The sequence below is a fragment of the Octopus sinensis genome, linkage group LG9 (assembly GCF_006345805.1).
Source record: "Octopus sinensis linkage group LG9, ASM634580v1, whole genome shotgun sequence".
NCBI lineage: Eukaryota > Metazoa > Mollusca > Cephalopoda > Octopoda > Octopodidae > Octopus > Octopus sinensis.
The window spans coordinates 82154250-82167203 of NC_043005.1; the positions used below are offsets into that span (position 1 = coordinate 82154250).

Below are 12954 nucleotides of genomic sequence, written 5' to 3' on the forward strand. Positions count from 1 at the left end.
AAATTTCATAATTTTTATTTGTATATTAGAGAGGATCTTTTCAAGATATTATCTTATCTCTGCAGATACCATGCCATCATTCCTGAATTTATTTCCTCCACATAACCGACGTATAGGTATTGTCTATTTGGCAAGTGGTAGTAAAAAACCCTAATTTTAAATCCACTTATCCACTTATCCACTTATTAAAAAGGTTTGCCGTTGTCGGTGTCAAATTAAACTAAAAGCAAAAGAAATACAAATATCTTAAATAAGCTCACTGCTATTTTTGTTTGTCCAAGCCTTGGAGACGTTCGCCTCAAGAAAATATCATACCCGAATCATTACTCTTTTAATAGTAGTTTTTGTAGCAGAAACGTAGGTTTATGCGCATTTTAACGTTCTGATAAAATATAAATTAGCTTTTAATTTTGTTTTAGCTAGCCAACTGAAGTACATTTTACTATCATCGTATACGAGGACACATGTTTTATGTTCACATGGTTGTGCTATCCCGTCTAAGTTACTGAGCTATTGTAATATCCTATAAAATGTCCTTAAGAAAGACAATCGGAGAATGAGAGGGGAGAGGAGATAGAATGTTCTCTGAAATTGTTTACAATATTTAGTTCTTTCCTTTTACATTTTCAATTGTAGTGTCGCTACTTTCACTTTATCCCGGTATCAATCGATAACCGATACTAGAATTAACTGTGATATATATATATATATATATATATTATATATATATATATATGTGTGTGTGTGTGTGTGTGTGTTTTTGTTGTTGTTGTTGTGTGTGTGTGTGTGTGTGTCTGTCTGTCTGTCTATGTATCGTTGCTATTATGCAAAATTGTCATAAGTCCAGGACGTTGCTTTCTACACTTTGACAATTTTTGATATCTTGGTATGCGAAGCAGCTGGAGATACGATAGATTGACAAAAAAATACAGACTATTGCAAGCAAGAATAAATACGGAAAGATACGCATTTGGCAAAACTTGGACATACTACAGTTTAACATTATAGCACCGATATATATTTCTCAATCGGTATGGCCGAGTGGTTAAGAAGCTCGCTTTTGCAAATACATGTTTCAAGTTCAGTCCTACTGTGCAGCACATTGAACACGTGTCTTCTACTATAACTGGTGGCTGCTCAATGCCTTGTGTGAATTCGGTAGAAGGCAGCTGTGCCTAAATTCGTTAAATTTATACATGTGTGTGCGTGTATGCACACAAACATACATACGTATATATATATATATATATATAGATATATATATATATATATATAACAAAGGTGTGTGTGTGTGTTTGTATCTATGCGTGTGTAACTCTAGGCTGGGGTTTGCCCTCCGCCACTTTGACAACTGAAGTTATTTTTTACCCTCCCCGTAACTTAGCGGTTCGGAAATCACATCGATTTATTAAGTACCTAACTTACAAAATAAGAGAAGCGTACATCTGGTCGACTACAACCCGTCGTGGTGCCTTAGAATGGCTGCAGTCCAGTGTTCGAGACGAGTAAACGATAAAAGATCGAAGCGTAAGTCAAATGTTATTACAAGCCATTAATTCTGTGAGAACGGTGAAAATCCTATTCACAAAGCTTTGTTTTGCTCTGTTGGTGAATATAGTGTTTAAATTAACAGACTATTTCGATGTCATTTTCATCGAGCTTCCACACCGATATCACTGATCTGCGTATTCATATACAAAAGAAATAGGTTATCATTAGTTTTACTATACTAAAAATAACTAAATGCATAATTAGTCAGATTGTGGCGATTTTCTTTGAAATTATAGCAATAAAATCGTTCGATCGATTGGCTGGAATGTAGCTTAGTGAAAGGCAGCAAGTTCCGTGCCCCAGTTGTATCTGTTTAATGCATAACAATAGACGTTTACACCATAAAAGAACAAAGGAAGTGTGTATATTAGTATATCATAGAGAAACTGTATAAAATTGAAGTAAACTGGAGTTTAATTCTAAATATCTTATTGACCTCATTAGAACCAACACGAATTTTATTATATGAACACTGGTTATATTTTCTTTTAATGATTGCGCGGAACAATTAACAATGATGAAAATAAAGCTTACATCAAATTATTGTCTGAATTTATTTCCAAATAGTTTTCGGAACCAATTAAATAAACGTCGAATGAGAATAGAAAACACAGACAGTGTTGATCTAATAAAATATTTTCGCTATTAAAATAATGATGGACGTTTATATAAATTGTTAAATTTTATGGAGAATTTTAGAGTAATGATCTGGTTCTCTACAGCAGCCGGCTCATTCGTTTGAAGTACTCAGGATATTAAAATAATAATTTATTCTCAAGATAATACTGTAGAACAAATAAATAAACTCTACAGTTTAACATCAGAGTCGTAGCTGGTATTGTTGGTGTTTAGCCATAACTCAACTCTGATGATATCAAGCGTATGCTCAAAGAGATTTAAGCTTTAACATATTAACAATATTTTTTTTTCATATATAGCATTACATTCTCGAATATGTTATTTCTCTCCACTGAATTTAAGTAAACTGATAGTTTGTTGCAACAGCACATGTAAGCGCTCTGCAGCGTATCGCTGGTTTAACCAATTTTAAACAGAAATTGTTGTTAGGGAAAACGGAACATTTCAGTTATGTATCCATGATCCCCGTCCACCTCAAAGGTTTATCTCTAATTTATGGATAAATGTGAACACTACAGTTAAAATAAAGTTTTCCCACCTGTCACATCTTTTCTGCAATGTCAATATTTGATAACGTATAACTACGATCATATTCGTAAGAAATTAGGATTAGGTAAACATCAACATACAGGAAACCGCTCCTCACCAAGTCAATTGAATGGGTATTCGATTGACACGAAATTAACAAGAAATGAATTAAGTGACAATATGTAACTGATAAATCGTCAAAAAATATGCATAATATTATTTTCTACTCTAGAGCACAAGGCACACATTTGCTAGGGGGGGGGATCGATTAGATCGACCTCAGTACGCAACTGGTACTTAATTTATCAGCACCGAAAGAATGAAAGGCAATGTTGACCTCGACGGAATTTGTACTCAGAACGTAGCGGCAGACGAAATAACGCTTCGCCCGGCGTGCTAACGTTTCTGCCAGCTCGACGCCTTAAAACTCATTCTTTGAGGTACCTATATTATCTATCTATATCTATCTATCTATCTATCTATCTATCTATCTATCTCTCCCTCTCTCTCTCTCTCTCTCTCTCTCTCTCTCTCTGTATATATATATATATGTGTGTGTGTGTGTGTGTGTGTGTGTGTGTATTGCAAAGATAATCTGGAACTCGACTGAGGAAAGAAAACTCCGAATGACCCGTCCTCGTTTTTCTTGTCCCTTTTTTGTATCATCTACCTGTCCGGATGTTTTGCGTACTTGTCCCGTTTTTTGTATTCCAATATATATTCTTTTATTCTTTTGTGAGTTTCACTCATTTGACTGCGGCCATGTTGGAGTACCACCTTGAAAGATTCTATTGAAACAAATCGCACTCACCACGTATTTTGTAAGCCCTACACTTATTCTAGCTGTTTCTTTTGCCGAACCGCAAAGTTACGGAGCCGTAAATTCACTACACTGGCTGTCATGTGGCGATAGGGGAGAACAAATACAGACACACACTCACAGACATATATATAAACGACCAAATCCATTCACAATGCTTTACTGGGCTCGCTGCAATAGTAGAATACACTTTCCCAAGATGCCAGTAGTAAGACTGAACACGAAACTGTGGTTCAAAGCAAGCTTCTTATCCAACAGCTAGGGGTAGTACTGACGTAAGAAATAGTGCTGTGGATAGAAGCAGAATATCATAATGATAATATTTTGTGTGTCATTAATCTAAATATATTTTTCCAGTGCAAGAAATTTAAATCAGCGAACAAATTTTCCTCTCCACTGTAGAGTTGTCCATAAAGACACATCTATAAGCGCTCTCGCACACGATTACATTCTCGCCCAAAAACTATATGATAATTAGTTAATAATTAGTGTGCTTGGTGCGGTATTTAACAGTGTTTATAAAAATCTAAATTAATTGTAATTTGTAATCTAAAGCTAAATTATACCAATTCTGAAAGAGCTGGAAAGATAATTTCTAGAAATTAGGGACTAATTTCTTAAATGATTATTAATTTCTTTGCTTAAGGAAAATTGATAATTTTCATTTTAGCCAGCTTTGTGGTTGTTATGGACGCCATCAGAATTATAAGACTTTATATTTGTCATTATAAGCGAAGTAGTGAAGGTGCGTGGCTTAGACGTTAGGGCATTCAGCTCGCGATCGAAAGGTCGTGAATTCAACTCCCGGGGACACGTCGTGTCCTTGAGCAAGACACTTTCTTTCACCTTACTCCAGTCCATTCAGCTGGCAAAAAAGAGTAGTACCTGTATTTCAAAAACGGGCCAGCCTTGTCACACACTGTGACTCGCTGAATCTGCCTGAGAACTACGTTAAGGGTACACGTGTCTGTGGAGTGCTCAGCCACTTGCATGTTAATTTCACGAGCAAGTTGTTCCGTCGATCGTATCGGCTGGGTAAGGCGGCGAGCTGGCAGAATCGTTACCACACCGGGCGAAATGCGTAGCCGTATTTCGTCTGCCGTTACGCTCTGAGTTCAAATTCCGCCGAGGTCGACTTTGCCTTTCATCCTTTCGGGGTCGATAAATTAAGTACCATTTACGCACTGGGTTCGATGTAATCGACTTATTCCGTTTGTCTCTCCTTGTTCGTCCCCTCTAAGTTTAGCCCCTAGTGGGTAATAAATAAACAGATCGTATCAGCTGGGACCCTCGTCGCCGTAACCAACGGCGTACTCCTAACCGAAAAATAGACAATTGACGCCAAGGAAGTAGGTGAACAGATTTTTACAAGAAGTACAATAGCAAACATTTTAACCAGAAATAGAATAAAAACGGCAGAAATAAATATGAACAAAAGAGAAAGATTCTGAAGAACAATTGATATAATTATATTTAATTAGGGTAGGTGCTGATGTATTGAATGGCGTACACAAGAAGTGTTTTTTCTTTTTAGATATTAGTCTCATATTGCGGAAAGAATCTCAAATGTCGAGAGACAATTGTTGGCGATACTCACATAAAGGAAAGGGTAATTTTTATGAAATTAATACTTATTTACACAGTTACATATTAATTTCTTTTACTATTTCCAAACAACTCGATTTAAAAAATTAATATCCTTGGCCCTTTCAAGGTATCAAACTACCCTTAGTATGAGCATACGGAAATAATGCAACGATCCTGCATCGTGTAGGCAGTCAATATATGACAGAATTTTCTTTCCATTTAATTCAATTTATTGAATTATTTTTTTCTGATAGTACAGTGATTTCGGGCATTAGACTTTTGAGTTTCTGGTTAGTATTTCAAAATATTTACGATGTACTATTGGATAAATTTATATAATTTTAGGCATTATTGTGTATAGAAAAAATGTCAACCGAAAGTTTCTTATATATAATTTTTAAGCACGAAATTTTAGTAAAAAAACACAAGTTGTTTAATCAGTGGTTACTAACAAAAAAATGAACAAACAAAACAAAACTATATTTGCATTCCAATACACAATCCAAATAATGAATCGATAATATGGAGACCTATATATTTCTGCATCAAATCAGAAATTCGAAAATTTATAAAACTTGGGTAGGATCGCCAAAGATCCTGTCATGTATAAATAAATATTCTTAGAAAGATTTGGGATCTGTTTGCAAGTTCAAGAATTCAAATATATTGTTCCAATATATTTGCATTCTTGTAACAATTATAGGGAATTAATATTACAAAGATCAGTCTATATACTGGTCATGACTTAAAAGGCACCACCTCTGCCCTACAAATTGCTGTTGTTGTGTTCCTCCAAGAAAATCAATATTGATGATTGAATAGACGTGATGTCAAAGTGCAATAACAGTTTCAAATTCTGAATGTATTCACGAGCGCAGATAAAGCAACACTCAAGCATTAGATGTTGTAATAACGGTAGGATCTTTATTTCAATATATAAAACGACGAAATGTTATCTCCGATTTAAATGGTTCCTGTAAATGATCGATGCCGTGTTTCCTTAGAACATTTGTCAACATTAAAGTAGTTCAGAATTTCGGAAACGAAGAAACCAAGCTATCATATGAATATATCTCTCCTTAATTTATAATGTATAATCGATAAACTAAGATTGAAATTCATTATATTTCTTATAGCTGTATGAAAACGACATCCCACAACAAACGCATACGTATCTCACCATAAACATATATATATATATATATATATATATATATATATATATATATATATATATATATATATATATATATATGTACAGATAAGTGCAAATGAATATGCGTAGCCATGCTAAATATATCTCAAAATATCCTTGCAGAATTGCATAAGAATCGATATAATATTGTACATGAATTTTATAGGACTGCAAACTGTTGTAATTATTATTTTATTGGTATTGATGCATTAATTAAACCCATATTATATTGCTGATTGCAGAAGAGATAATAAAAATTTGAACAAGTAAGAAACAGCGAGAAGCAACGGAAACGATATAAAATATTTGTGATTTACAAAGATTTTTCCGCAAAATTCTTATTTTCCAAATCCGATTCGATTTTAGCATAAATTCATACGATGATCGATTGATTATTTATATGAATAAAAAAATGTATATTGTAATATAATACATAAGCATGCACAAACGCACAAACACACACACATTCATATTTGCGATGACTTATGATTGTGCAAATGGAGATGAGGTGTACGTATGTGCATGCAAGTAAGTATGTGTTTAAACAGATAAGTCTATACGTATATATTTGCTCGTACACATTTATTTATCTAATAATCGCCAACTCTATTGTACTTCTTGCATCCCGGGGCACTTTATGAAGGTCTCCTGCAAATCGTTGAATGTGAAGGCGACCAGAAAAATTGTCACAGCTTTCTTCATCTTTTCATTCAGCTTGTAGAAGAACCAAAATTGAAAGGGAGCAAGGTCGGGAATGTAGACTTTTGAGGGATAGTTTTTGATGACTCTGTCAAGTAATTGATAACCAGGTTGGAATCATGATGCCTTCTCCAGGAAGAGATCTGTTCCTATGAAATGAAATAGGATCCTTTCGGTTTGAACGGCAGTTTTTTTCTAGCGGTGTCATATGAAATTGTAAACCCATAATTATGACCCTACTACCGATTTATTGCATTTAAATCTATTTTAGGGTTAGGTTTAGGATTAGGGGTTGTGGAAGGGTATTTTTTTTTTTCACAAATGTAAATAAACCCAATCTGTTTCTTAAACGAGGGACACATTCATACGGCACAGAATGTTTTTTTACCTCAAATACGTCAGTGATTGGTTGAAATTGCAAAAATTGAAGAAAAAAACAACAAATATCTTATAAACTCTAGAATTTTCTTAATAAAGCCAAGAGAAAAAGATGTTTTATAAACACATTCAACCAGTATACGAAGTTTAAAATTTTTTAGTTACCTACAAATTATGTTAAAAACTGCCGTTCAAATCGAAAAGATCAACGAAACATCTTCCTGGACTCTCTCAAAACCACAGAGTACTCTCTGTTAGCTGTCTGACCAGAAGAAGGAACCCAGGAGATGTATATTAACCCAATGCGGATCATTATGAACGTTGCGCTGAGCTTGCTTTGCCAGGCCTTTAGTGCTAGCGAAAAGCGGAATTATAGATGTTCATGTTTATGCGTTTAAAGTGAGTGCATTCGTACCTTTGTGTTTTTGCACACGTGGAAGTGCGTAAGTGTAACAGCGTATGCCTGTTCCAGGAATTACCGTTCTAGGAAAACTGAATGCTTATTAGTTGAGTTCATATTTATTCTTTTCTACTTTACGCCCGTGACTATATATATATATATATATATTAACTGATCCAAGGAAATAATTTGGAAGTGATTGCAGCTTCCTCATCGTCATCAGACTTTATTTATATTTGTGCAGATATTTACATATTGATATTGATACGTACATGCATACAAGCATGCATACATACATACACACATACATACACAAATACACAGATACACTCACACACAAACACGCAATACATACACACATATATGTATATTAATGTAGGTATTTATATATATTTATATATATATTTATATATATATTTATATATGGTGCAGCAACGAACATTAGAGTGCATAAGGTTTATATTCAGAAAAGATATGAAGAAAAGTATTTTACACATATACAACGCGTGCATACATATATATATATATAATATATATATATATATATATATATATATATATAAATATAAATATATGGTACAACAATATCATTTAGAGTGCATTAGGCTTGCGTTCAAGAAAAATAGAAGTAAAAGTACTTTGCACACACAAATGTAATAATAGTAAACAATTACAGTTGTATGTAAAAGCAAAATTCTTTTCACGGATTCCTTGGTTGACTAGAAATTATGAGCGGAATAATATTGTTTGCCACATAATCGATATATTGGGTACATTCAGAATGTCTTGACGCCTTCCGCAAGCAGCGAAGTTATATTGCAGAATGTAGCCATAAAACCAAAATTATATAAATTCATTAATTTTACTAACTATCTTAGTAAGTTTCTGAAAGGATCAAAGAGAAACGCCAGAAGATATGGCTGCATGTCACCTAGGGAACCAAGGAATGACAAAAAGATGCAGATTAATACTCAATTTATGCTTAACGGTTATGAATAATGCGTTGATTCTTGTCAAACATAAATATATCGAGAGACTAACTAATGCTACGCTGTTTAATACGTTTAGTATGTGAGCTGTAAGGCATTATGAAAGAAGATTACTCTGTTAGCTTTGGGGTATACTGATTACATATGTGCATACGGATCGATGGCATTATGCATCCGTGTAAGTATCTATAAATAAGTGTATGTTTTTATGAATGTATGTGCGAGGAATGAATGTATATTCAATGTTAGATACATATAGGCAAAACGAATATATTTCTGGTTGTCCTGCTGCGCTTCACAATATCAATCTATGCAGCAAATATTCCGAACATCATCGGATGCAGACACACAAATACACGTCGTTCTACATCACTATCAACGTATATTTGCACCAATATGCGTATTCCCACTATATATATATATAATATATATATATATATATATATATATATATCAGTGCCTGAATGTATCGGTCTATGGGTGCGAGTATGTACACCTACATACATACATACATACATACATACATATGTATACACACGCACACACACACACACATACATACACACACACACACACACATATATATATATATATATATAAGTATAGATTAGTGCGTGTATATATATGTATGTATACATATGTATATATATTATATATAATATATGCATACACACACACATATATACATACATTACATACATACATACATATATATAATCAAATAGAGGTACATCGTTAGAGCTTCCATTATATTGTGAAACGCTGCACCCCGACAACTCTTTGTTTTGTTTACATATATCCTACATTGAATCGATGTTTCTCTCTTATACAAATGTAAATACAAATAACTTCTTATACTTCCATTAACACATAAGTATCGGTGATATATGTATAACATACTTGCGCGTATAACTACCAAGCAACTTAAACACCTGACTACTTATCTACCTACATACCGACCTACCTGTCTACGTAGCTGACTACCTACCTCCGCATCTATCTATCTATCTATCTATCTATCTATCTATCTATTATCTATCTGTCTGGTGTCTGTCTGTCTATATATCTATGCTTCTATCTATCTATCTATCTATCTATCTATCTATCTATCTATCTATCTATCTATCTATCTATCTATCTATCTATCTATCTATCTATTCATATATCTATCTGTCTATCTATTTAACCATCTAAGTATCTATCTTGTTTCAGTATATTTTTCAACTATATGAAAATGATGACGAAAACGCGTGTCTCTATGTTCGTTTTACAAACACTCATGGTTTTATATTCGATATAATATTTTTCGCATAAATAATACAACAGTAATTCATTATTTTGATGTCACTCGTATTTTTCTGAAGATTCAACACTTTTGTTTGACGGACATAAAGAAATGTCTTTCATCCAGGGCAACTCTGGCTGGGTCATCGTGAAATATTTGCTATGCCTTGCCTTCTCTTGCCTTGGCTGAGATTGACAGATAACGGCAGACAGCAGCAGAGACGAAAGTAAAGATTCAACAGAGGCAGAAGATATATTTTTATAGCAACTGAATATATAATATAGTTAATCCAAACATGAAAACCCAATGAGAAAACACAACAACGCGGGGACGTGGAACAAGTATAGTGTTATTGGACGCTCAGGAAAGGAAAGAAAGAGAGAGGAAACATAGGGAAAGGAAAGATCCAAGGACGGAAGACGGAGGAAAAAAATTGCCAGTCGTACACACGCGGTCACATTTTGAATATATATATATATATATATATATATATATATATATATATATATATATATATGTATATGTGGAGATATATATATATATATACAGACAAACAGACAGATAGATAGATGGTGTTTCTGTGCATTGAGAGAAGCACGAGTTGTGAAGTTTGCGCATATTCCTAGATGAGTGTAGATGTGAAAGTGTTAATAACATGATCAATTATGTTAGAGATAAATTCATATAATTATTCAGCCGGGCGATATCTATCAAAGAAATTTATAAAAAATTGCTTTGACTTTTAAGTATTTTACATTTCAATACAGGCACAAGAAAAATATAGTAGTGAAGTTCTCGGGATTTAATTTCAGTATATCCTAACAGAAAGGCAAGGAGGTGGCAGAATCGTATGCACGGCAGGCAAAAGGCACCGCAGTATTTCGCTCGTCTTTACGTTCAAACTCCCGCGAAGTTGACTTTGCCTTTCATCCTTTCGGGGGCCATAAAATGAATATCAGTTGCCTTCTGGGGTCGAGCAAATTGACTGGTCCCCTCTCCCCAAATATCGGGCCTTGTGCCTGGAGTAGAAACGAATCGTTTTCTCGCCTTCGTTCAAATTCCGCTGAGTTCGACTTTGCATTTTATCTTTTCGGGATACATAAAATTAACACCATCTGATCACAGGAATCTATGTAATCGATTTACCCCCTGCCCTCCAAATTTCTGGCCTTGTCCCAAAATTTGAAACCAATATATCATAACATTCGAGGTGCTGATGAAGACCGGCTCGTAGACGCGGCTTCAAGATTATGTCCAAATGAAAATGTAACATTCTGCATCCATTGAGGATGTCATATGATACACAGTCTATTTGCAGATACGCTAGATATTTTAAGATAATATCATAACCAGTTAAAGATTACATGATAACCATTCCTTCGATTGGACAGACTGGATGAAAGCATTAAAAATATTTCATAAATAACAATCATGATATTGAGAGCGGTAGTGATGATTGCATTATTTCTTTTATAGGCCTAAGGTGTCGACGCACAGACAAGATTGGCAGCTGAGTATTTAGCACCAGTTTACGGTTAAGTTTAGATCAGTTAGAAATATAATATCAATCTCGTTATTTTTTTACTCCACATATCATTTACTACGGCAGACCAATTATTTTACAATTTGGTTGTCTGTTTGTTTGAGGAATTATTTAATTGGATGCGAAATGTCTGAGAAATAGAAAATAAGAGATTACTAACAGTTTATAAATATATTGGAAGTTCAATGATGCTCTATCCCTAAATAACTTACATCCATACACAAAAACACGTATACAAACATACATACATATATATATATATATATATATATATTTGTGTGTTTATATACGTCGCTGTGTGGTAAGAAGTTTGCTTTCCAAACACATTTGTGGTTTCAGTCCCATTGTGTGTGTGTGTGTGTGTGAGAAGGCGTATGGCTCAGTGGTCACAGCATCGACTTACGACCGTGAGGTAGTGAATTCGAGTCCCTGACCGGGCTGCGTGTTGTGTTCTTGAGCAAGACATTTTATTTCACGTTGCTCCAGTTCACTTAGCTGTAGAAATGAGTTGCGACGTCATTGGTGCCAAGCTGTATCGGCCCCTTTACCTTTCCCTTGGATAACATCGGTGGCATGGAGAAGGGAGGCTGAAATGCATGGGAAACTGCTGGTCTTCCATAAACAACCTTGCCCGAACTTGCGAACTTGTGCCTCGGAGGGTAACATTCTAGATGCAATCCCATAGTCATTCGAGACAGAAGGGGGTCTCCGCCGCATATATATCTACATTCATATACATATATACATACATATATATATATATATATATATATATATATATATATATACACACATACATTCATATATATATACATACACACACACACACACACATATATATATATATATATATATATATATATCACCATCACTTCACAATTGTTGGCTTGCTTACGACCTCTTAATATAGTGATTCGCAAAAGAATTAATATTAGGTTTACAAAGAATAAGTCATGGGCTTCGACATCTTCGACTAATATATTCTTTAAGGAGTTGCTCCAGCATGGCCGCGGTGAAATGACTGAAACAAGTAAGAGAAGATATATATGTAGACTGTATGATTGAGAAGCTCACATTACAGCTACGTGGCTTCGAGCTCAGGTCTTCCCTTGTGATCAGTGCAACTGCATCGTAGCACCATCGACAAGTGACTTCAACGGTAACCCAAATCAGCCAGTGACTTCTCAGTGAATATTTGACGGACGGTAACTGTACGGAAGACCGTCGTATACATACATTTATGTGTGTATGTGTGTGTATAGCTGAGTTCTTTTGCGCATCTGTGTATATTTCGGTTTGTGAATGATTTTGCGCTTGTTAAGTTAACAGCTGGACAACGG

At 34.5% G+C, this 12954-nt stretch overlaps 1 long non-coding RNA gene across 1 annotated transcript; it reads left to right on the forward strand.

Annotated features, from left to right (window-relative positions):
* The first annotated feature begins 4275 nt into the window (after positions 1-4275).
* On the forward strand, positions 4276-12157 carry LOC118764715. The gene is made up of 3 exons (XR_005000520.1): positions 4276-4287; positions 6824-6828; positions 12027-12157. It is a non-coding gene; the product is annotated as an uncharacterized LOC118764715 (long non-coding RNA).
* Positions 12158-12954: the final 797 nt, after the last annotated feature.